The 23214-nt window shown below is 35.3% G+C and overlaps 1 long non-coding RNA gene across 2 annotated transcripts; it reads left to right on the forward strand.

The window, feature by feature from the left end:
* The first annotated feature begins 7225 nt into the window (after positions 1–7225).
* LOC107181381 lies at positions 7226–22838 on the forward strand. Of its 2 annotated transcripts, XR_001514483.1 has the most exons (4): positions 7226–7403; positions 13527–13617; positions 19924–19991; positions 20517–22838. It is a non-coding gene; the product is annotated as an uncharacterized LOC107181381 (long non-coding RNA). The 2 variants fall into 2 exon arrangements; XR_001514484.1 differs by lacking the exons at positions 19924–19991; positions 20517–22838 and adding an exon at positions 14466–14724.
* Positions 22839–23214: the final 376 nt, after the last annotated feature.

Raw genomic sequence — 23214 nt, forward strand, 5'->3', positions numbered from 1 at the left:
TTGCTAAGCAAGTATTGCGATTATCACACAAAATGAGTGGACGACTTTTAGAGATGACTTTATTTGGAGGCAATGTACTGATTTGTGACTCAATTTGAGAAAAATCTTATCACTATCACTAGGTGTATTGTAATTATTCTAATATGAACACAATTTTTTTCATTTAAAAATCAATTTATTGACCAATTAATGTATACTATAAAACCCCAAATCTCTCAAGAAAAATAATAGCATGATATAGGAGGAAGGGCAAAGGATTTGAAATTTTATTCTTTTTTTATTTTTACTTTTATTGATTTCAGAGAGTAAGGAAGAGGGAGAAACAGAAACATCCATGATGAGAGAGAATCATGGATAGGCTGTCTCCTGCAAGTCCCCCACTGGGGATCGAGCCCACAACCCGGGCACGTGCCCTTGACCAGAATTGAGCCTGGGACCTTTCAGTTCGTAGGCCGATGCTCTATCCACTGAGCCAAACCGGCTAGGGCAATTTTATTCTTTTATATGGAATGAAAATACTTTACAATAGGGATGGGAAATGAGAAAATACATATGAAATGCTTTTGCAAAATGCAATAAAAGTTTCAACTTAATTAAGTATCTGATAATTAACTGAGAAAATAAGAAATCAAATTGACCAAGCATATTGGAACAATTCTTATGAGAAACATCTTCATTATATAAAACAAGTGTGTGGAAACCCTGCTTTTAGACTTCTTGCAAAAATATGAAAGCTCCTTGATTCCCTAGGATGTCTAAACAGCCTATGTGACACCACCCAGGGCTGGGATCATTGGTCTCACTGCGATATTCCTCAGTTTCTACATTTACACTAGCTGTACTACCGAAGAGACACGCTTGTTTGTTTGTTTCCCCAAGAAGGTCTTTAATAATGTTTAGAGAATATAATGAACAGAATAGACCTGGCATCATGCACATTAATTGCTTGTTATAGCAGGGATCTCAAATGCAATGCAAACACCGATGGAAGTTTAAGAATCTGAGTTGATCACAGAGGAAGAAAGAGCGGAAACAGCTAATATACTTGACCAACACGTTGGGGAGAGAGCTGTGCCGGTGATAGAAATGCCGGCAAAGACCTGGCAGCCCTTGCATTCAGATGTAATAGCTACCTAACAGAAACACCAAATGAGACTTGCTCAGCTAGATCAGCAGATGACACAGCTTGAAAGCGACTTCACAGCTGCCAGGAAACTTTGTAGTTAGAGAGATCAGCTACACTCTTGAGATTGGGGGGATGGGGAAACATATCTGTTCAAAAATCACATTGCTATTGAAAAGGAGAGGAACTCGAAACCCATTACTTTGTTCATTTCTTCCCTGAATTATTGAGAAATACCTATTTTACCTTAAATTTTGTGAATTTCTCTTTTTCTTGTTGTTTGTCTTTAAATTCAATATATACCACAAGTGTTGGTGATAGAAATGCCATCAAGTTTCATTTATATAGAGATTAAAAACTAAAGAAAATCGTAATATTTATTAACTTGGGAGATGGTTGGAGATAAATCTGCCGACACTGTATGTGTAAATCCTTCCATGTTCACTTTGTGTTTCAGAAGCAAAAGCAAACGACACATTTTTTTTTCCTGGAAAATGACACCTCTGACAGGTGAAATTAACACCACCTCTCCCATTCAATTCACAAGCGCTTGCTGCATAGAGAGCTAAGTATAGGCCCCTGTGCTACATGCAGGCGACACACAGATGAATAAATAGGGCAGAGTCCCTGTGTCCATGGAGTGCATTTCGGGCGGGAGTTCTGAGTGGACCATGGTGAGGCACAGTGTGGGACCTACTATGTGGTTCACTGAAGGGTATATTCACTTTACAAGGTACGCAATTTTTACTATTCATTAAAAGTATGTTTGGTTCATTAGTAAATGAACCAAAAAGGCAATTATTTTGAAATCTGATCTAAACGTATGTGTGGATACATCCTAAATGTTCCAATTTGTGATTCCTTAAATATATATTCATAAAACACAAATAGTGAATTCTACTACCTTAGGCTTTTTAAGCTTAGAAGATTATATAAAGTTCTGCTTTTCTTTTTAAAATTTGGATATTAATAGAGGCCGCTCAGAATGAGGAAATGAAAGAATTGGCTGTTGAGAATTCTAAAAATTTTAGGTTTTCCATAAACAAACAAACAAACAAACAAAACCATGTAACTGTAATGTTTTTAAGAACTTTGAAGTGTTTCATTGTCTTGAATTATTTAAAGGCTATTGGCAATAGTGATACCAAGACATTCTTGAGTCTGGTTTTGAATTTAACAGTTCGTAAGGGAAAAGCCATTTAGAATCGAATGGACCTAAATCCATGCCTTTTATTAATAATGATGGAAGTAATGAAATACTGAAATATATGACCATAAGAAGATATTACATGGCATTTCCTGGGTTTTCCACATCTGAGAAAATACTTTAAAATAAATAACTGTTTTGTTCAAATTAGAGCCAAACATATCTTCAGGGTTTAAGCTGCCTACAGTCATTCCACATTCTCAATGAGTAATGTTTAACATTTGAACCAAAAACAGTGCGGCACGAGTAATTAAAGGCTTAAGTTAAATACATAGACAGTCATTTAAATTTAGATCTGCAATAACATTTACTATTATTCTCCGAGGCTTTCACTGCTTGACAGAAACAAAGTACTCTGGGATTAATTTCAAGAAATGGTGCCAACTGTGCCGCAATTTGCTGTAATTAAGACATGAAAGAACACTAAATATTCAGATTAAAAGAAGCATGATGGAGCATGATAGAGAGTCAAGGTGTGGCACGGAGCCAGAAAACAAACAAACAAACAAAAAACTGCAACAAAAATGAAAACCACCCAGGCAGGAATACCTACCGTACTGAGGGATATGAAAATAGCACCGGGAATGCTTAGTGAGTTTTCTTTTGAAGGAGCACATTCATTTATTAATTTAGTCTCCCATTCTATTTCGTGTCTTTCCTCACGCAGATTTAAAGCGGAGACACGGTGTGTTAGAAAGATAATAAGATTGAAGAAGAAAGTGACAAACATGGTGTTCCCCTGAAGCTAATTAGCTGAGGTGCTGTGGGGACGTCACCAGGGGATCATAATTACCTTTACGGGGAGGGATTTTCCTGTAGGTCATATTAGGCCAGTTTGCTTTGGAGCCGCATGAAAGCGTTCTACAGGTGGTACCTCATAGAGATTAAATGCACTTTTTGTATTCATTAAATTCCTCTTTACATTTTAAAGAGAAAGAATTCATTTGGAGCCTACTCGTCTCCTTTTTAATTCCCCGGGAATCATGGGAAATGTTTTCTTTAGCCTTTGAACTTTCATCTATTGATTAACGCTGCATTTAGGCTAATGGGGAGTCTTCCTTCCAACTGACTTCTTCTTCTTCTTCTTCTTTTTTTTTTTTTTTGAAAGCAAGTCCCTTTAAGGTTTTGATCCCAGAAAAGATGTGGATACTTGACCCAGTTGCTAATGAGGGGCCGTATAATCTCCAGGATCCTCAGCCCAAAATAGCAGGACGCACTCTAAAACGTGCACCATGAAAGGCACTGGCGGAATGCTGCTTGCCTTCACAGGCTGCTGCCAGGGCTGGGGCCTTCTAAGGAGGCAGGGGCTGCCCCCCTGCAGGCAGGTGCAGCCGGCAGAGCCACAGAGGGTGCGGTGAGGCGGCCTGACGGTGAGGTCAAGAGACAGAGAGCAAGTGTCCGGGATGTGCAGGGAGGTGGGAGGGGAAGAGCAGGCCCAGGCCTCAGGGGGACACCTGCAGACTCCGCAGAGAGCGCCTCTGTGCCAGGCACCAGCTCACCCCAAAGCCTGCTCTTCACGGGAATGGGAATCAGGCCGCGCCTGACAGGTGGGAGCTGTGAGGAGAGGCTCAAAGAGGAAGCCTGGCTCTTTGCAGGCCGCGAGGTAGGCGCTGTGCGGAGTCGGTGTCTTAGGGGAGCCACACAAACAGATCTGGGTTGTTGCCACGCACAGACATCTCCACGGAAAATGTAGAATGTCTTTTGGATACAGGCGGTACCACCTTAGCTCTTTCCCAGAGGTCTCCTGCAAATCTTCACTTGGGGAAAAAAAGAAAAAAAAATAAAGAAAGAGCTTGGGGAAAGGGCTTATGGTGCAGTGCTCTCTTAAAGAGTTCAAATTGATCATCACTCTAGAATTGGACCATTCCAGCTAAAAAAGTAGTTGAAGACACATCAACGTATTTCACAGACCCTAGCATTTACCTAATTTAGCTATGATAGAAGCAAGATAATTTATTTCACTGAGCCCATAAATAATATTGCTTATAATCTGTGCTACCTGATATTCAGGTGACACTGAATCTCTGCAAAGTCCACGTTTGTTAAGGTTTTCTTTCCCATATAAATAAACACTATGAGCCCTGGCCATTATTATTATTACTATTCCCTTTGAGTTATTGTTCGGCTAGTGATAATACTTCTGTGAACTAAAACATTAGTGGTGTCACTGGGTCCCTAATAGACAGCCTTTGTCAACCCCTTAATATGTCCTCCCACCATTCACAACGTTGGTGGATACGTGTCTCTGGACAAAAACCCCCAGAGGTTTCCTGCAAATTCTTTTTCAATACAACCAGATCATTGCAGATAATTGTATTACACAGTGTATCGATCCCAAATCGTTGTGCACCGGAAACATCTGAAAAAACATGATTATAGCTTTCTGTTTATTGTTCGTACATCATATAAGCAGGCTTTTGTGTGAATCACCTGTAAAAAAGGCAAGGTGGAAACATCAGAGAAATTACCTCTTTACAAGAATCTATTGATCACTTTAAATCAAAGAAGTATGTTTGACATAAGATTACCTGGCAGTTTGAACATTAGGTACACTATGTTATAGCCTGGGGCAGTTGTAAGTCTGACAAAGGGATTGTAAATAAAGCATGCAGCTGTGAGCGCCTCTGGCTTGGGATCAACTCAGGCTCAAGTCCAAGGCATAGGTAAACTCGAAATAATTTACCCCTTTTTAACCAGCATATAATGAATTAAAGTAGACTCTTAGGAGAACCGAGAGGCATAAATCTCTTAGGCATTTGGAAATGGCAAACTTCACAGAAAATTCACTTCCTGTAGAGTTGATAAGAGGTATTTTCTGTGTGGGTGCCCAAGTTGACTAAAGTAGTCTTGAAGTCAGTCTATTGGTACAAGCAGATTCTTCAAAAAAGAAATTTCCTGACACATTCTCGTATCTATAATTATCTGTATGTGGCCTGATTGCTCAAAGTCCGTTTAAACTTAACAACCACTAACGTCTCAATTTCAATGTCTGAAAATTCTCCTTAAAACTAATTTTAAAAGTTTTGGTGTAGTTTTACTTTTTTCAAAAGAAATATACATTGTGGAAGGTTAAAAAAATCATATAAAGTGAAATCCTGCACTTAAGCTATTCATGCAACTATATGAAAACTACTGAAAACATGTCACTGTAAAGATATTGTTTTCATTTAATTGCATTTTCTTATTGGTCGAGAGCAGGGACTGCTCTAGTGCCTTTACATATTTTTTTAAGCTTGAAGAACATTTTTCTTTAATTTTGAAAGCAAACTTGTAGTGAATTCTTGATTGGATTTCCTCCCCCACTCCCACAGTGTTGGACATGTATTGAAATTATTAAACATTTAGCTCATTTGTTCAGAGAGAATTCAATGTCTTTGGAATTTAATAAAGATGAGCTCTGGGTGATGCATTCTTCCTTGTTAAATATTTAGCTGTTTGCATTAGCTCTGTGGTTTCCTAAGGCACAAATTTGAACTGTTAATATATAGCACGTTTAAGCTAGAAAAGTAGTAGGTGCTATGATTTCTTCTGAGGCAAAAGTGGTCATTTTGAATACTTGCAAGAAAACAATGCAGACATGCATGCACATATTTAGAAAATATAAGCATTCAGTTGCTCAGAATCTATAAATGAGAAACTGAGAATCAGGTTTTCTTAGATCTGAGTTATAAAGGAGACATCATTCAACTTCAAAGGTGAGTGATAGATGCAGAATATTTATATAGAGTCTCTTTTTTATGAGGTTGCTGGTAAAAGATATCTCTGATGTAAGATGGTAATACCTTAGTTTCCAACTTTATTGAAACTTAATATAAACACCATATTTTAGACATGAAATGAGAATCATTAACAGGGAAGATTATCTTTTTATAAAAATATAGCCTTCTCCATTTCTATTTATATGGGCCTGGGGATTCTAAAAGTATTTTTTCCCCTTCATTTAAGACTGCAAGATTAAAATGACAGATTTTCATAAAACACCATTATATTCAATGCAATTATACATCCAGTTAAATTTCAAATTACCTTAAAAAAAGCATTGTATACCATCATATGTATAAATATATATCCAGACATATGATTAAAAACTAAAATAAAAACCTGATAACACATTTGATGGTCTATATTTGAGGCAATACATAAAACCCCCATATAAACACTTTTATAAAAGGGAAGTATTCGAACAAAATGTACAGATATATGTCTCTAGAAATACGGTCAACAAAGAACAAAGGAAAAATGTCTTTGTCTTAAATCACTTATTTTTTGAGAGCTTGAAGCATACTGCCTAAGACTTCTTTGGTCTAATGAAAGAGTGCCACCTATTGGATGACCTTGTAAAAGAGCTTAGATTTCATAAATTTACTCATGAAAGTAAATCAGTGGCAAGCCATCATTTTGACATAATTTATAACATATCAGTCTTTGTGTATGTGAATATATATGTGTATATATATGTACATACATATATATATGTGTGTATGTGTGTGTATACACACACACACACATATCTGAGATCTATGCTAAAGAAAAAACATGAATGCTATATACTGACATTATTCTTTTATAAATGTAGGAGCAGAAGTCTCACAAATAAGCGCACCCAACGTTGTCTGATTAGACATCTAATTGTCGAATTTAAATGTTTTATAAACTTGAGATTACTGCTCTGCATATTGTATTCCTTCATACATACCTTTGTTTACTTGGGCTTTAAATGAAGGGAACTGAAAATTGAATGCATGAGCTTGTATTTTGACAAGAAGGATCCGTTTAAATCTTCATCAAAGTTGCATTGCATACAATTTAACCCCAAAACAAAAGGGGGGGAAAATACATGCTCTTGGCTTTTTAAAAGGCAATGTTCTTGTTTTATCTTTCAGCCCAAGAACTTGCCAGTCAAGATGAAAAACTTCTTCTAATGGAATCCAGCTTGAAAGCTACTCAAGAGCAGCTAACTGAGCAAATAGCAGAAACAGTTCGCCAAGAACAGAACAGTAGGAAACCCCAGGCAGAGCTGAAGACAGTGACAGAAAGGATTATTGCCTCCGAAGAAGAAAAAAATGATTGCAAGTGAGTTGTTTTTGAGTATTTCAGAAAGTTTTACTTTACGTACTGAAATCAAGTCAGTCCTTGTGACTTTAGTGGCTAAATATTTAACTCTCCGTGGCTTGCAAAAGGTTATGTGTAAATGTGCTAGCTTGTTCAAGGAGTGGTTGGTTCCAAAACAGATAAACTTTAGATTTGCAACGTTTCTTAACTGAAATGGCACATGTTGAAACTTATAACTGTCGTGTTCCAGATTCTAAATAATGAGGTGACAGTCAACTTTCTTGTTAACTATCGAGAAAGGCTCCAGGTAGGAGCAAGAGAAAGAATACAGGTCTCCGCAGCCTCTATCTGCCAGTGGTCTTCTCTTTCTATTTCTGGAGTCCAAAGGTTACATATGGCTCTTGTTGCCTTTCTTTTTTGTTCAAGTAGCAGCTCTAAACAAGACGCTATTAAACTGAGAGACACTTAGAGTAGAATTTTTGGTCAGACTATTGAGGCACGTAAGGAACTATGAGGAAGAGTAATAAAGATCTATGCTGTTTTCAAAGGTTCCTGAAAACTGTTCTTAGGGAAGCACCTTGTATTAAACCTGTTTTCATCTAAGTCTTTATGTAATTATTATACCTGATCCGATGCTTTCAGATTTTATCATTTGCTTTTCAAATAAACATAATATGGTTTCATTTTTGAGTGCTCTGATAAAGTACTCTATCCTCTCTGATTTTTGCTTGATATTTTTAATCTGTTTTTTAAAAAATAATTATGAAAGTAGCATAACCCAGATGAATCAATCTCCCTGCTTCTTTCTCTTTCTCTTTCTCTCTCTCTCTCTCTCTCTCTCTTTATTAAAAATTACACTTACTGAACTTTGGTTATATTGAGTAATCACAGTTAAATAAAGCACACCATTTAAACTTTTCCCCCCTGTCACTCATCTCTTTGAACACAATCCTGAGGCCAAAATTAAAATGTGCATTTAATATTAACTGATCTTTGGAAGCCAGCTTCTAAACTTACATTACTTACTGCGTATTTTGATATATCTATCAATAGGATTTCAAAATATTACGTGTGATGAACATAAGTAAAATTCTTTTGTGATTTGTAGTTTGTAATGTTAAAAGTAAAATATTTGAAATTGTTCATGAGGAATTTATTTCTGTGTTTTGATCTAATGATTTAATATTATAAGGCACTAAAATAATTACACAATCTAGGATGACATTTTACATGCTTCTAAATAAAATTAAGCGCTCAGATACATTCTGTTTGCAATTAATGTTCCTTTAGTCAGCTGCCAGAATTCAGACAACGAAAAGACCAGTTTTAACAAATATTAAAAGGTAGAAATTTGTACCAAGGATTAAAAGCATATTGGGCACGTTTCTTTTGGAATGGCTACAGTATTGCAGTATTGTTAAAAGTACTACTGTCTTTTTTAAAAGCTTAATTATATTAGAAAATAATGTTTAAGGTATATCTAGAGAACAAAAAATACATAAAAAATGGTTTTGAACACTAATATAAAACTAATGATAGTGTTTCATGTTAACTTAATGTTATTAAAATAAGGCCATCATTTTTTCCTACAGTTAAACATCGCTAGAAAGGTATATTATTCTGTATACCCACAGAAAATATCATCTTTGATGTAAAAACTGGCATGTAATGACCTGCTTTGAACCTTAAATTTTATCAGTAAATAAACCAGTGACTCATCCAGTTAGATTACAATGAAAGCTCAAACTCAGTTTCTCTATGCTTGATCTAGATTCATGCGCTTTATTTTCCAATAAAGCTTGATCATGATAGTAAGTAGAATATTCTCTCTTAATGTGAAATTGATAGCAAGTCATACACCCATCATGCGAGAGAGTAGTTAAAATTGTATCAGACTCAAAAAAATCTACTTACATTGGTTTTTAGCAATTAAATATCTTACAGGTCATAAAATTGTAAGTACAGGGTAGACATAAGCATGTTAACAGTTGTAATACAAATAAATAATATAATCATTAATCAATAATAATGTCGGAATAAACTGTTTTGCATACTCACAACTGTACACCTCCTCTTGCTCACCCCTGTATTATTATGCCATGTTATAAGAAAATGTTATGATTGAATTTGAAAGAGACGGATACATGATTATTATCAAAGCAATGATGGTGTCTTAGGAGAAACAGCTTCACCTTTAAAATATAGCCTCAAATACCTGGTCACAGAATATGCTGGTACTAGGTACATGTGTTTTACCATGAAAAATATATAGCCCTCTTTAAATGTGAAATAAAATCAAAGCCTTTTGGCCTGGCAACCCAAAGCTTGGTTTATGTATTTACATTTTCTCCCCACTCAATCGACAGGTGGCATGAATTGATTAAATTTACCAATTGATTCAGTACTGGGCAGTGCCAGACCCCATGGTGTGCATCACTCAGAAGGAAGAAAAGGCACTTCGGGTGTCACAGACATGGCAGCCCTGTAGTGAGTCCCACTAGCCCACCGCACCCTCATTTGGAAAAGGCTTGGAATTTGGTGCAGGGACGCAGAGGGAAATGTATGGAGCATAAAGTCAAGCTCAAAGGCCAGAGGGGTTCTGGAGCTGAGAATCTAGAATTACACACATTTTTCTGCCAAGAACAGAGGATCTCACTAGAACAAAATGTTCTGGGACTTTTTTTAAAAAAATTATTTCTGGAATGACACATTTTTTATTTTACAAAAAAGAAAATGAAAAATCTGAAACCTGATTTTTAAAATGTGGGACTAAATCATAAAAATAATAACATGCATATATATTTTAAGGGATCTGATACAATCTGAGATGTGCACCAGGGTCCTGCATTTATCTCTGTGCCCAAGTGACTTTGTGATAAGTAATTACCTCAGGATAATTTTCTTTATTCATTACTTTGGAATAGTCATTCAGAACTAGCTAGGTTCCTATGCCAGTAAAATCTAGGTTAAGTCATGTATTAACTAAATAAAGAAACAGTTAAAAAAAGAAGCACACAAAAAAACTGGCAACCAAAAGCAAGATTGTTTTTAACATTAAAATATGACCCATGAGTTATTGGTTCCATAAAGTGCAATTTTTAAAGAACACGAAGGCTTGAGATTTAATTTTCCCCCTCCTCTTTTTGAACTAAATGTAGAGAACACACGCCATATACTCAGTATAAGCCTGTTACACTTGAAAGATTTGTTCTGAATGTCCAGTGGGAACCTGGAAATCGTAATAATTTGTAGTATCGATTGAGCGAAGCTATGCAGCTGCGGCCTCCGGTGAATAGACAGGAATAGACATTTTATTGATTAACTTTTACAGTCATATTTTCAAGACTCCGCGGCAACATAATTTTCACTTCCCAGCTTTGTGTTGCTGCATCATGAAACTTGAATTCTTCTCTCTTAACATTTACCCACTTGAGAAAAAAGTATGGACATGTCTGGCCAGGGTTGTGATCTACAGAGATGCAGAACTTTCTGGAAAAGGATTTCTCTCAAATGCTATTCAACCACAAACAGTAGGAAGGAACTAACTGCTCATAACAGGTTTTGGAAATATCATTATGGAAACTATTTGGTAATTAAATTTCTTCATGTTTTCCTCATTCTTTTTCATGTTCAGGAACCTTAATTTTCCTACCCTCACTTCATGCAGGTAGCTATGAAAATGCATTATCTTGTGATGGGCTGTTTTTATTCATTTATACTTTATATCATTCAATGTGAGCAGGAGAAAATCATTGTAATAATAATCTATAATATAGTCTGAAATGAAAGGTATTAAATACTAAATAATTTTGGCCAATAAGTTCAAAGTATGAAAATGTAAATATGTATGTATATGTATATGTATTAAATATATGTGATATATCTCTAGTCCTGTGAGAGTTTTAAACAATTGTCTAGGTAAAAAATGTACTTGCACAGGTGAGCATACTGCAAATATTCTGTATTTAATCATATGTTTATGTACCTCAAGTTTTTTACTGCTTGAATGTTTTGGGCACTGAAGCAAACTGTAGATCTTATATTCTAGTATACATAACTGGAAAATATTTCACTGTAATTTTATTCTAGAGCTGGTAACAGATATATTTAGACTTGGATTGGATTTGAAAATGGGAAATTTTTAAAAAACAATGACATCGATTCCTTTTATTAAAATCACACCTGCATTTATTTTATTTATGACTTTGAAAAATCTAATGTTAGAATCAATTGATTTAAAGATAAAATTCAGGAGCTTCATGTGACTACACCACCCCAGAAGATATGATATATGATTAAACCAGATAAGAAATCTAGCAACAAGTTTTAATGGTTATATAATTCATAGTCCATAAACCTATGCCTTAAATAGTGACTTTTAGAAGTTTATTTTTATTCTAAGATCATTGGTTCTTAAATTCATAGATTTGATTTTAAAAGTATTCAAAGCATTTCATATTTCTAATTTATTTATCTTAATCCAAAATAAAAAAGTGGAGTAAAACATTCAGTCTTAGTAGTGAGGGTGAAACTGATAAACTTTTCTCATTACACACATTGAATATTAATTTTTTATGATAGCCAACAGGTTTATAGTTTGTTTTTTTATTGATTTATAAAGATACACATATTTAGAATTCTACTTTATTTTATGGAGTGCTAATTTATTTTATAAAAATTCTTACAAGCACATTTGTGTGCAAAATATATGTGTAGCCAGCACTTGTTGAACTTCCGCAGTTATCACAATCAATATAGCATATTAATGTGTGTCAAGATTTTTCAGTTATTTAAATATATATAACTTTGTTTTTCTTCTAATGGACTAGGTCTTTTCTTTATAATGCGAAGGTGTTTGAATAAAATACCTAGTAATTAAGCCTTTCCTTTTTCATATTATAGGAATGAATAAAATAATGCATAAAAAATACAGGGTATTTTTATAATATGTGTAGATCTTAGAAGATTCTCGTCTGTATAATAAAGTATGTGTTTAAACTTATTTACCTAAATAAGGAATGCAATTAAGACAGATCAAGTAATAAACATAAAAAAGAAAAAAGTCTGAATTGAGATTGATTTCAACGTAATCCTGTAGAGGAATCCCCACGTATTGATCAATGTTAAAGCTCGTGCATAGCACTTAGAAAGATAAAGTAAGCAAGGTCAGATAATCAAAGCATTTAAATAGTAAAAACAGCAACTGCCACTGTAGACTGCTAAAATAAATCCATAATACAAATTGCTTTGGCAAAAAGTGGATGAGCAGCTGATCTTCCTATCGAACTCGGATACTGTTCAGTGACCACACTGGGAAAAGGATTGGGAGAAAGGCCTCAGAGATCAATATTGAGTGAGATGTAGCACGGCTTCATCTTCAGCAAGAAAGCAACAGACATCTTCAGGAGATGTCATCGAGTGGAGACTGTGTCACACAGTTAGAAAATGCTCTCTGTGACTGATATGGCCACAGTCACAGAAATGCTTCCTTAACTGTTTCAAGAAATTGTTTAAAGGGGGTTTCAAATAACTCTCAGATTTGAAAGTATAGAAAGTTGATGCTATGCCAAAAAGGTGGAACAACTACTTACCAAAGTCAATTCATATATCTATAAATATGTTCTACATAAATCCATGTCTTTAATGAATATTTGGTATGTCAAATACTCATGTGATGGTCTTCCCCGGTCCTATATAGAGGTATAAAATTTAATGGCAGAATAGGGGATAGAAGAATGATGTTTGGATTTCATGGAAATGACGTCCTCTTGTTGTGAGTCCCTTTTTAAAACTGGTTGCAACTTGGGGAGTCCTATTTTTAATGAGTGTTTGAATTCTACTGGCTAATTATATTCTTGGCTCTAGTGAACTCCAATGGGAGTTTTCAGTATGTAGATCTATGATCAGCAGAATTAGGTTTGACATAATTAACTACATCTTTTATTTACTTCTTAACTACTTTTGTTATAAAATTTGAATTTAACTTTTACTTAATGAGACATCTTCATGGCTATGATGACGTTTTGTGGAAAGTAGAACAGGATTGAGTGTGAGGACATGCCGTTATGTTGTATTATGGAATAAAGTGGTTCTTCAGTCAAAATGGACAATAATGCAGTTGACATAATCTCTCCCTTGTCTCAGGTTCCCATAGGTGTCATCCTTATGCCATTCTCTCTTTGGAAAGCTTCTAAATTCATCATCATGTTCATCACACGAGTAGCATTATGTCTTGGTAAGTACAACAATAGGATTTTCTATGCATATTTTTTCCAGGTATTTTTTCATGGACTATAACCACAGTCTTCTAACATTTGAATGTAGTATTCAGGGCTTTGCAGCAGTACTGACTGAGAAATCTTTATTTACTAAAACCATTCAGTATCGAACCTCTCAATTAAGTTACATAAAGAACTGAATGATTTTAATTGTTTTTCTTCCAAAATAGAGAACTAAAATGAAGATGGGATTACTTTTAACACAGAATGTTCATATCAAAATGAAGTATTAAAATCAGACTCCAGGCTTCAAAGTTGCATAACGAAGACTTAGTGTTTTTCCATTCCTTTCTTACCATAATGAATAGTTATTTACAACTATTGTAGCTTCCTGTTTGCTGTATGAATTGCTGATAGCAGCGGTTTTAATGGTAAAATTGTGAAACAATATTCATAGTTGTCAGAAAAAGGTCATTCTATTTGCATTCATTAGGAGCCTGGAGGACGGTGCAATGTGCATTTCCTTTGAGATGTTGTAGCTATTGATTTATACACAGCTGTAGGAAAAATTAATTAGGATTATATTTCACTTATTACTGCAGGCTGTGTAATAAGAAAGAAAAACATTTTTTTTGTTGGAAAGTTGAACAGAAAAACCTAAATGGAATCATTGTTTCTTAACTCACAACTACTTGATCATATGATTTTTCTTTTATAGTCTGGTTAGAGATTTGGTGCATTCATAGAAATTTAATTAGCACTTTGAAAGAAATGTTTTAGTACACATCCCATAATAATAATGATAATGCAAATTAAGCAAAAGACACATTTCCCCCTTGCTAATTGAAACTTTCCTTTCTCTCAGTTAAATCAAAGTGGATTTGTCTACTGTGAGTTTGGAGGTTTGGGGAAGCTTTGGCCAACAGAGTTAAATCAAAAAACCAAAGAGGGACCAAGATCAGGTGCATTCTCCAGGTAAAGAAACAGATTCCAGAATAAGAGTTTTAGGTGGAAAACAACGAGAGAGAAGTTCACTTAGTTTTGCATTTTCAGTCTCAGAAGCTTTATAATTAAGTTCTTCTGTGAATTTAATATTTCAAATAAACTGGAATGGGTTACACTGACAATACTCTCAGTGTGATAATACTAGCTTTTGGTTTATAAAAACATATTTGGCTTCTTTCAATGAACACTATGTATACTCTTAGTGGAAAAATATTGAATTCAGTTCTCCACGTTGTTCCTATGTGACACATGTTTGAAATTAATCAAATTGTAGTCACTTCTAATTAATAGCAGAGAATAATTTTTGAAATGGGGCAGAACCAGATGACAAAGGATAGTTTGTATGTGTTCATGACATACTTTATGAATGGAAACACATGTCTGTTGTGACATTTCTAACTTGAAAATGTTATTAACTTTCCTATTGTCTCTTAAATATGAAGCATTTTAAGAGAAACTTACTGCCTGGCTTATGGTGGACACTCAGGCGTAGTGTCAGCATTTAAGGGAAAACAAAATCAAAGAGAAGTCTTTTGATGCCCCTATAAAATCTATAACAAATGTATTAAAATCCACTTCTGCTATTGGAAGTTCTTAGGTTTTATAAAAAGAGTTTATAAGAGGTCAGTGGCAACACTAAGTATAAATATGGGCTTCTTCCTACATTTTACAGATTAAATATTGTCTATGAAATTAATGACTAGGATTAAAAATACATTACTTCCATACCCAAAACTTTTAAATTTCTTAGCTATGACCATAAGGATCTATTCCTCAACGTACTGAGTAGAATATAAATCAAGTCATGTTCTGTCCTTTGCTTCTCTGCTTTAAATGCTGGTGCCTCTCAAAAGAAAGCAAAATTTCCCCAAGTATTATGGAACTTTGCCTTCCAGAGTGATACTATTTTCCACCCTGGCACATTTTGTATTCTGTTGCAAAAATTATATGAGTTAATTATACTGAGATTCATTGCAAACCCTTGGCGTTTTGTAGTGAGTCTAGCTTTCCTCAGTTTGTTTTCAGGATAGTGCTATGTTAATCATGAGGTAACTAAGAATTTTATAAAATCATGAATTCTAGGGCTCAGATTTTTGAATTGCTTTCTTAACTAAAACAGAAATGTATTTCTTAGGAACATTTGTTGCTTGAACTATATATTGGTCCACAATTCATTGAAAAGCTAAAAGCACTGTTTCTATAAGTTGTGAAGGACACACACACACGCACACACAAAAAACAAACACACACACACACACAAAACTAAGATGTGTTCCTTCACCATGAAATGCTAATAAGCTAGTGAGGTAAAAATTAATGGAAACAGATGTTCACAGAACTCAGTAATGTGTGATTTGTCCTTTAAAAATAAAGAAAGCTTATTGTAGTACAGAAATAATTACTCCAGAAGGGGTAAAGAGGCAAGAATTGGTAACTATATTTTCAAAATGTGTCATATTGGAAAGGGTATTTTACATAACAAGAAGACCAGGAAGCAAAAAACACAATGTGAAAGGATACTTTTGCTCTAGAAAATGATGAGCAATTTATTTTGTAGAGACTGGGTGTCTACAAGGCAGGTTGAAACCACATTGTCAGGGGTCTCTATGCTCCTTTTAGGGATGTAATGTGCTTAGAAGTAGCAGGGAGATAATGAGGAGTGTTGAACACTCTAGTGCCCATGCTTACAATCATGTTAGAGAAGCAATTGTCTGAATATCTCACTCTTTTCTCGTAACATTTCACCTGGCTCATTTCTAAGCATCTTGAAATATGGACATCTTGGGCCCAGCTCCTCCTGGGCCTGCCTCCTCCCACACTCAATCCAGATGGAGTTGATGCTACATGCCCTGTGCCTCCACAGCACCCATCCAAACTCCACCACAGCCTGCATCTATCCTTATTCTACCTGTGGGTGTCACAGTAAAGATCCATGCCCACCACTGGATAGCTTTGTGTGCATTGCTATCTTCCTGGACCATTGTCAGCACTGCCATATTTGAACTAATTTGGGTTAACAAGAGAATGAACTTTGCTATGTTTCTGGTCCAATGCTTCTTCAGTCACCTAGGGAGGTATGCTGAGTTGTTGGCCTAGCTCTAGCATATACTGAGTGTATCAAAGAAAAAGTTAATTTTTATCAAAGTTCAGTACCAGTCTCAAACCTTTCACTATGTATTGTGTCATGACTGAGAGAAATGGGTTTGGAAATGGAAGCTTTAGTGAAATACAATGAAGTGTGTGTCGGGGGGATGCTAGATTGTGGGAGAAGTAAAGAAATACATGTGTATTAAGCAAGAGGAGGTCACAGGTGGTACTATGATCTGAATGTTTGTCCCCAACCCAAATTCAGAGAAAAGACAACCGTGGGCAGACATGGTATAGGTGGGCCTCTTCCTCTTTGATGGCCCCACCTCCAGAACCATGAGAAATACATTTCTGTCACTGATAAGCCGCCCAGTTTATGGTGTTTTGTTACAGCAGCCCTAACAGACTAAAACAGGTGGAGAAAAATGAGAGAGACACGGCAGAGTGGTAGATGGAAAGTTGTGAGGAAGGATTATGTCCTTATGCAGCAGAGACTTGACCTGGAGGACAGATAGAAGATAATGAAGCAAGTGGACATGGAGGATACAAGAATGAATGTAGGCAATTGATAGGGAATCAGACAATTCAGCAACGATTATTACATGCAAAGGTGACTCTTAGCAGGGTCTCCTTTACATCTGAGAAACCATATGGGTGGGTGATAGGCAAGGATATAGAGACAATTTGAGGGCACTTCAGGAAAATAAGAATGGTTTTGGAAATAAAATCATCTGACAAAATGAGTATAGCAGGGGTTTAGAGAACAGTAAGCAGAGCTGGAGTTATCCCACCTGGTCAAATATTTCTTACATGCATTCATATATACTACATACAACCACATGGTAGCATATTAGTCACGGGACTAATACAATTGTAGAAATCAGAGGAATATGAGTTAACAGTGAAAATAGTTCCATATATATTAACTTAACATTTAATAGAACTAAGACTCTATGATACTAAAAAAATTCTGGATATTCACCATTATAAATTTTCTCTAATTTTCTTACGGGGTGAAATGACATTCACAAATATGTTTGCCAAATATATATATATATATTTGCTAACTCCAAATGGGATTTGGAAAAACCTTAAATGAAAACATAATTTAAAAAATAGAAATAAATGAATAGCAAAAAAAGAATAAGGCAAAATTAGGCAGAAAGCATTATTCTAGGAGGCACCAGCTTGGACAATCGCAGACTTTGTGCACCTGACATCAGCAAATTCAAACTTGGGCTAAAATATGTGTTCCTGATGATTCAATTAAGGATGCTGGGATTTTCCTTCAGAGAAGAGGTCTGGTCAAACCAGGAGTGTTGAGGTGAGAAAGACTGAGATAAAAGAATGGAGACCCACCTCCATTCTTGCTGGCAAAGGGGCTTCGTCTGACCTTGCTGTGGGGACCCATTGGGTTTTGGAAAAGAATAGTTATTTCACTGACAAAAGGGGGAATAGAGACGCATTTTCAAAGGCCAGAATAACTGTCAAATCATCAACTTTCCTTATCGAGGAGAAAATGATTAGGCAGGGCTTTTATTTCTCAAAGTTGCAAATAAAACTGTGCTACCTTCATGGCCTCACAAGGCTGGGTGAGTGCCATCCTCTAAAAGCTTTGTTGGGACGCTTGCTTTTATTCTCAAGTTAAGCGCTGGAATAAATACATACTGCTTGGCCTAGATTTATCATCCATTTGATAAATTAGCCAGGATGTCTGACCTAATACCTTATTAGGATAACTTTTTTTGTGAGAAACAGAAAGAAACTTGTGAATCCACTGTGTGGGGATGAGTAGATTCATCATGACAGGTCCAGACACCACGTGAGCCTTTGTGGCAAAGGAAGACAATTTAGAAAGACAGTGCTTTCTACAGAAGAGATTTTACTTTTTTCCCTAATGGATCAGGAAGTCTAACCCAACTTTTAAAGTCAACTGTATACTTCCAGGTGCTCTAGAACTATGCCATAGTAAGGGGCCACTTACACAAGCATTTAAGAAGAAAGAAAGGAGCAAGATTGAAAAAATTTTCATTGGGCACAAAAGGAAGAAAAAGAGGGAGCAAGGTTGAAAAAATTAAAGATGCCAACTTGCATCGGTACTTTATGGTCGCCTCATATACACACTGAATTTCAATTGTATTATCTTATTAGAAAATTAATAGATTTCAGCTTGAAGGAGGTTCCATCCACCTTTTTCTAATTATGAAAAAAATCAAAATAGATGAATTCTGTGACCTACCCCAGGCCTTGTGGTGCATGTGGGGTTAGAGCATTGATTTTCTGATGAAGTTTCAATAATCTTCTATTTAGGAGTTATAGTAAATGAAATCTGAGTTTTATAAAAAATATATTTATCAAAGGATTCTATATTTCATGGCACATGGTTTAATGTACATCTGAGCATTTAGGTTCAGTAGGTAAATAGCAAGAATGTGAAGTGGGACAAAAATCTGACCCTCAGGTGAATATTTCAAATATGTTATTCTGTGCTTGAGGTTAAAGTAAATTTTTGCTCATGCAAGAAATAAATTCTGCTTAGGTAAAATGTAAGGTCTGAGTTTCCTTCTTATAATTAATAAGTAGCCTTGAGGAATCAGAATCGCTGAGTAGTATGGTAAAGCATTTGTTAATGGAGACACATTTACCCTAAGAAATACGTATTTTTGTCTGAAGTGAAAACCTCTTCAGCTAAATGGTATCACATAGACAATCTCACCCCCGCCAGCCCACGCTAAGTATCAGACCACGAGCTTGACTCTGCTCCGCAGAAATGCTGCTTTGCACAAAAGAAGCTTTTTAGATGTCTAGGCGCTTCTGTTCTAGCTGCATTTGACTAAAGCAGATAAAGGAACCAAGCACTCAGCTACTTAGATATGGAAGTAGACAAAAGATGAGCACATGCATTCTTTTCAATAGTAATACAGGAACTATTCTTACATGATTTCTGCTGGATGTCATTGTAAGCAATATGTCTGGTTAACTCCACATAAAATTCAGAATTATGAAAAAATATTTAAGATTAATATATTGAATATATTACTTGTTTTTTCTTAAAAATAATAGAGTACACAAATCGTTGAGCCACATCGCATAAATGCACAATGGACTGTTGAGTCAGATAGAATTGAGTTTGAATCCTTATAAGCTATCACCACATTGAACAAATCACTTCACTTCCAAGACTCAGTATTTCTATCTGTAATTTCGAGAGAACTATGTCTTCCCCATAGGGATGTTCTGACAAGACAGACAATTTTGGAGAAGGTGTGCTGGACACAGTTGTAGTTCTCAACAATTGGTAAACATTATCAAACTAGAAACAGGTTCTTTTTCAGTCAGATAAAAGATGCTACAATTTTTTCAATGACAAAACTCCACCATTAACTATTGCGTTGGGACAGAATGGATACAAGATTAAACAAGTTAATGTGCTTAAAAATAGTGCCCTTATTTATATCTTGATATATATATATATAAATTAGCCTCTAGCAATCTCCAAATGAAAATTATCTGGGGTGGGGGGTGCTACTTTTAAGTGCACTTGGGTTACTGCCTGGAACCAGCTCTCGAGAAAAAAAAAACCAAAAACATTTTGTTTCAAGCCCAGCAGCATATTTGCAAAATAATTATTAGTCTCTTTAGAGGAAAAAAAATCTGCTTCTCTTAGAATTGTCTAAAAGTATGCCATTTAAGCTCACAGGCTCTTCAAATTTAGTATTTGCCAACTAGGGTAGATACAATTTTAACATAACCCTTGTAAGAAGAAAGCGATTGATTCATTGGCTGCTGACAAGAGTTCACATTCTTTTTGTTTTTCTCCGAGGATGCATCTGCTTCCTATTCGGAACGTGGTTCTACTTACAATCTAATTGTGCTACCCTACAGTGCTCTATTATTTTCTGAGTCTGAGCCTACATTTTAGGCCAATCATCGAAGAGGACAGGAAGACTTGGAAATTGAAGGCTACACGTAGACATACTCGTCTGGTTTCATATATATATATGTCTGTGGGGCTGCTCCATATTGTGTAAGCATGCCGTCCTATTCTTTAGGCTTGTCCTCACAATTTCCTGGGATAGGTCCGAATTATTGTCTCCATATGAGGTGTGATATGTGTCATCTAATGATAAATGGTTGAATGATTTAAGTACTTATTTTGGCTTCAAACTGACTTTGCTCCTTTCACTGGGTCTCAGGCTATATAGTTAGGATATTTTGTCCAGATGTATAGATGGAGACTTTAAAGAAAACAACAAAAAAAAATCATTCAGACGCTACTAAGTTTAACTACAAAAATATCACTGTGAGTAGTGATTAAATGTGTATCCACGATGTACTGTAATAAATGAGATAACAATGTAAAGCAACTATTACATATGTAAAAGCTAAATTCAAGTTCGGATCTCATCTTTTCCACATTGACTGAGTATATGGAAGCTTTGTTGTAATGTCATCCCATTCCCTAGAAAACCATCAATTTAGTAACATACTCATGTATATATGCCATCATCACTTGGAGTTAGGTGTACCTGAACTCTGGAAGCAGCTGTATATTTAAGTTTGGTGCATACAGCTGAAGTCTTTTGAGTTTCTTACTCTTCTCTCTAGAGATCAAATTGTTAATTAGGAACTTACCCAATCACTTCTGCTTAGCATAGGAAAACCTTACTGCAAAGGCTAGGACAAAAGATGGATCCTACCTCACAACCAAATTAATGCGTATTCATCTTAAGGTATAAGGCATAAAATCCAAGATTATAAAAACTTCAAAAATATATTTTAAATATCCACTAGAAAATACTCAAGTTCAAGATAAACTTGTTGGCTTGAGGATCATAGAGAAACATGTAGAATCTGAGATGAAACAAGTTATGGTTTTCTATGTCCTAAAAGGCAGGGCCAAGAACATGCTATCAGGCTTCATGTGATTTGCAATAACATTGGTTTTTGGAAGAACCAAAAACTTTATGCAGTAATGATTAATTATAAAAAATTATTTTTAATTGGGAGGAATATTAATGTAGAAGTAAAACAAAATTATAAGTTGATATCAACAAAATAATTTGTATTATCTTTTCTATACATCTTTGAAATTACTGATACATTTGTAAGTCAGAGATAGACCTAATTCAGGGAACCTTACATTAATTTCTGGGATCAAAGAGTGTCTAAGGATTATGCAAGCAGAATAGTATGCCAATATCTTCTTCTGATACAGGTGGCTATCAAATTGAAGATTTGTTTTATGTTGGTTTCTATTTATTTTACTTTGCTTACAATTCCTATATAAATGTAAATATACCAAAATACATGTAAAGTCCTATCTAAAACCAGTAACTTTCTGAATTAAAAACATAGTTATAATAATTAGTTATAAAAATAATATTTATTGTCAACAATCGCATACTAAGTAGTTCTGCAAATTCTTATTTCTAGAACAAAACAATCACTCACTCCTTTTTCTTACATTGTCCTGAGATTCTGCTTTAAAGTGTCCCAAACCACCCAGGCTTGAAGAGCAACCAATGTCTGTAGGAATTTTTGACAGGCGATATACTTCCCTAAATCATAAATCTCATCTATGGAATAAAGTGGTTCAACTAGATCACTTCTAACATCAGATCCCTGAGGCATGATCTGGCTCTAGGTCCATTAAAGGACTTTCTTTCCTGTGATTACTGCGTATATTCATACTCGGTTGTTATTTTTTATCCAGTAGAAAATTTTATTTGGTATTCAAACACAAAATTTCATTTGGAAATGATAATGTGTGTATGCATGTAAGTGTGTGCATATGATCAAACAAAACCATATAAATGTCTCCCCGGAAGATCAAGAGTAAAATGAATCTCATCTATTGCAAACTTCCAACACAGAATCCAGTATTTCCTCACTCTTACACTTCTACTTTGGACAGCAATACCTATGAAGGCTAGACAGATCTCATTTATTAATTATTCACCTCTAACTCATATCTCAAACTTCATCCACATACCCTTTATCGTTTCCCATAACACTTCCTAAAACCTACGATTAGTCTTTGAAATATCTATTAAAGGTCATCAGTTTCCAAAGTAATTGTGATTTAATTTCCCCCATTTTTTAAAAACACATTTTTTCATTGATTTCAGAGAGGAAGGGAGAGGGAGAGAGAGATAGAAATATCAATGATGAGAGAGAATCGTTGATTGGCTGCTTCCTGCATCCTCCCTACTGAGGATCAAGCCGGCAACCAGGCATGTGTTCTGTCTGTGAATTGAACTGTGACCTCCTGGTTCATAGGTTGATGCTCAACCCCTGGGTCACATAGGCCTGGCTAACCCTCCCTATTAATAAACTCACCCTGATGTATTAAAATAGATTTCTGGCATCATAAATGGGCAACTGTTTAATACCAAACATTGACCTCCATTTTATATTCGTTGTAATGATAACACCCTTGCATATTGACGTTTTATTCTGAATTTTCTATGTTAAAGTATGGCATTCCAAAGTGACTGAAATGGTTTTAGTCAAGCACC

The sequence above is a fragment of the Myotis davidii genome, unplaced genomic scaffold (assembly GCF_000327345.1).
Source record: "Myotis davidii unplaced genomic scaffold, ASM32734v1 scaffold200, whole genome shotgun sequence".
NCBI classification, from domain to species: Eukaryota; Metazoa; Chordata; class Mammalia; order Chiroptera; family Vespertilionidae; genus Myotis; species Myotis davidii.